Genomic DNA, 3,897 nt, shown 5'->3' with positions numbered 1-3,897 from the left:
GCTTAATGCGGACACAGATGGCTATGGTTCTGCTACCAGAATCTGTTCGAATTTGCTGCCAATCTGCATGCAGACTGTGCGCAGTTTGCTATCTGGGATATGATCGATGTGTGTGAGGCTGCAAGATTAGAAATTCTAGCGCCTCTTGTGTCAGAAATTGTAAAAGTACACTTCCCCCACCCCGCAACTGGTCGACGATAATGACAATGACGTTTCTTAATCTGAAATTCCTACATTTCGGACTTTGCATTGCAATATCTCCCCTCGTAGGACATGTAGAAAAAAAATAAAAAATATTTCATTACACAAACCGAACCCAAGCTGTCGATTAAGCCTACTTGGAATTTAATCGGTTCGACCGTTATTAAGATCTCAAAATCTCGGGTGCTCGCAACGCGACGACTCGCGTTAAGAGACCCGGCATGGCTTGTTAAACACTTGACACCAAGCCACTACCGTGTCTCCTGATATCTGGACAGGTAGTCTTGAAGATTTTTTAATGCCGTTCCCGTGATCGACGTGGGCACGTGACGAGTTTAAGATTATAAAATGTGTTTTTTTCTTCTGAAAAATACTGACCAAGACTTCTTCCGATCGTACGGGATCTCGACGCGACTGTCGTATTCTCGTAGCGAGGATATGTTGTTTCTCCTAGTTTGAACTTCTCTTGCTTATTCATCGTTGTCTCGTCGATTGATTTTTTGAAGTGTGAAAATGTATCTTTCCCATCAGTTCATTTTTCTCCAACGATTCATCGTCGGGCTTCAATGTGTACAACGTGCAAACGTTGTTAGCAATTCGTGTCAAATTATAGACATTTTATTCGTTCTATGCTTTACGAAGATCAGAAGCGCTGATGTGTACGACTCTTCTTACGGAGCGACGAGGATGACGACTGCGCGGCGATATCATTCAAATATCGTAACGTTTCTCTGTCCGCCAGTCATTTACATAGGTGGTACAATCGTTGTGAGGTGAATTCTACGTCACGATCGTACACGTTGTAACATTCGATCGCCCTGGATACATTTCTCGGAATTCCCGCGTACGGGTTCGTGATTCGAGTTTCGAATTCACTGGTTTTGATAAAGTTGGCACTGGAGACATCGTTCTCCAGTAAACTCTCGTAGGTGAGCTTGCATATGCGAAGAGGATTCTCACCGCCGCTCGTGACGCTGTAGATAAAGTTATTGTGCGGAGAATCATTGCTGAAGAAAAAATTACCAATTCTTCCATGACCGACGTATCGCCCGGTGCTTTGGGAGAAGACGCGTTCCGCGTGCTCGTTCATCTCCGCCAACTGTCCGCATGCGGATCTACCTACGAAACTGTAAATGGACGCGATCACGTGAATTCGTTCGCCATTCTCGCGTGCAAAGTCTGACAAGTCGGCGTAACGAGTCATTCCTTTCTGACCGTAGGAGTTTTGCAGTTTCAACGTTTGTCGCGTCCCGCTGACCAATATCTTTATCCTAACGAAACGCTCGTGAATCTCAACCATCGCCACGGGATGTTTTCGCGAGGCTTCTGCTCGCTCCTCAACGAAATAATGCGTCTCGTGATATATGCAATTGTATTCATCGCCGCGTTCGACGATCGTGCTTACCGCTTTGTAGCTACCGTAGTACCGTACGTCGTGAAAGAACGAAGCGTTCCACAAGATGTACATTTCTCGTTCGTCTCCGATTCTCGTCGTTGCCGACGATGAGTTGCAACGGAGTTTCAACAGACTTACGTTGCTATTTGTTGAAAACGACATCGTTTGTTCCAAACGGAACGTTCCTACGTGCAAACGTACGCCACAGTTTCTCGTGTACTCCAACGTCATGCTCGAGATAAAGTACACGGGTGATTTGGAGAAGAGAGTTATTTTTTTACACAGAATCGTGTCTATCGCTATAGGAATATCATTGTCTATTACATAACCATCCTCGCAATTCAACATATCGAAGTCTCCGAACGCGAAGAACAAACGCACCGAATTTTTCGGAGCGTTCTTGGCGCGATTGACGATGTATCTTTCGAGCGGTCGTACAATATTAACACATCCGTTTTTCTCTACGTTCCCAAATCTGCGCAGGCTCGCGGACGCGTCGCGCACGACGGGCAATGCCCGACGATGGGCGTTGATCGCGATAATTTTACTGACATCGGTGAGGAATGGGTAGCGTGCTACGGACAATACTCCGTGACAAGCAAATTCGTGCAGAGCGATCGACGCGAGGGGGATACTTTGCAAAATTTTTCGTATATCTCCAATTCACGACGATCGCACCAAATGTGCCTCGTGCACTGAGCACGTACGCTGTTCAGATTATTCAAAGCTATGATCCGTTCGAACGTGGGCACCGTGTCGCGACGACCATTAGCATTGCTCCTGTTACTGTTGCCACCGTCGAAGAGCAACGACCATCGTTTGTGAATCATTTCCACCGTTTCTCGCAATTCCGCGGACGATATCGTGAAGGAGAACGACGCCGAATTCAGACGTGGTTTGTAATCGTGACACGTTTGACAATAATACGCGAATTTGGTTTCTGCGTTGCCGATGTTGCCGTAGCCGTCGTTGCTGCTGTCATTCGGAATAATGTTCACTGGACACAACGGAACACCGTTGACAATTTTAACATTTACAAAATAGGTTGCGACGAGTGGTGTTGCAGCTGCTGCTGCTGCTGGTGGTGGTGATAATGATGTCTACCGTATAGGCGGGATACAACATTTTAATAGCGAGAAAAAAATACCAGAAATAAAATGTGTTGGATTCCTTCCCTAATGTTGAAAGGACGTGGCATGACGAGAAGGCGGTGTGAACGAAACATATGGGAATCTCATTAACCATTAAAACTACCTTGTCGCTCGTCGTAGACGCAGCAGCGAAGGCTGCGGGTGATACGGTATTATTGTAGAATTTAACGAATTCTGTCATATGCGCTACATTCAATTCGACGTCGGAGAAAAAAGATTCTCTCATGGTGTTACATTTGTTCATCGTTTTACCGGCGTTGCTGATGTTACCACTGTCGAAGAAGCTAAAGAAACGATCCGAGTTTGTGGGCATCTGAAGGCACTTGGTGGCATTCAAATTCACCACTCGCATTCTCTTCACCAACTCGTGGTCGTATTCAACGTCGTCGTGAATCTTTCCACATAGAAATTGTTGTTTCGCATTCTGATCGAACGTAACGTCCGGAGCTTTGTAGATACGGCAATCGTCCTCCGTATCCGACGTTTTCGTAGTACTGGACGACTCGTTGTTTTTTGTATTGCCACCGTTAATTCTGCCGCCGCTGATATTGCGATACGGAGCGACGTATTCTCTGGATCTTCCCAAACGTATCTCTATCTTCAAGTGGCGTTTCATACTTTTGCTCGAGTCGTGGCGGATATGTGCCTTTCTACTGATGAACGACAGAAGATTCGTTCGATGGGACATCGTGGCGTATTGAACGATCGTGTTTCTAATTAGATCCTTCGCCATCGTCGCTTCTCTCGCGTCGCGCGCAACATCGCGTTCGGCCTCGAACCGAGAGGTGAGATCGCGTGTCAATGCGTTCAACAGGCTGCCGTACAAAATTGGAGCGGATCGATATCTTTTTGTTCGTAATATCGTCTATTTCACGATTGAACGACAGTTCACTGCCGTCGCAGCTGTGCGTCGCCATCGACGACATATACTTGTGACAGGTTTGTAGAAAAACATCCCAGCAAACCAATACGTAACTGTAATATAACTAAGGGAGCACATGGAAAGAACAATGATATATTTTATAGTTATAGAGATGATATGTAAATGCAATATAATTTTGAGGGCACTTTAGAAGAACAAAGATATATTTCTTTGTTACGTATATAATACATAACAATTACTTAAAAATGTAATGGAACTCAACGTAA

This window comes from Wasmannia auropunctata, unplaced genomic scaffold (genome assembly GCF_000956235.1).
Source record: "Wasmannia auropunctata unplaced genomic scaffold, wasmannia.A_1.0 LD336090.1, whole genome shotgun sequence".
Taxonomy (NCBI): Eukaryota; Metazoa; Arthropoda; class Insecta; order Hymenoptera; family Formicidae; genus Wasmannia; species Wasmannia auropunctata.
Note: the sequence above shows the minus strand (reverse complement) of the source record.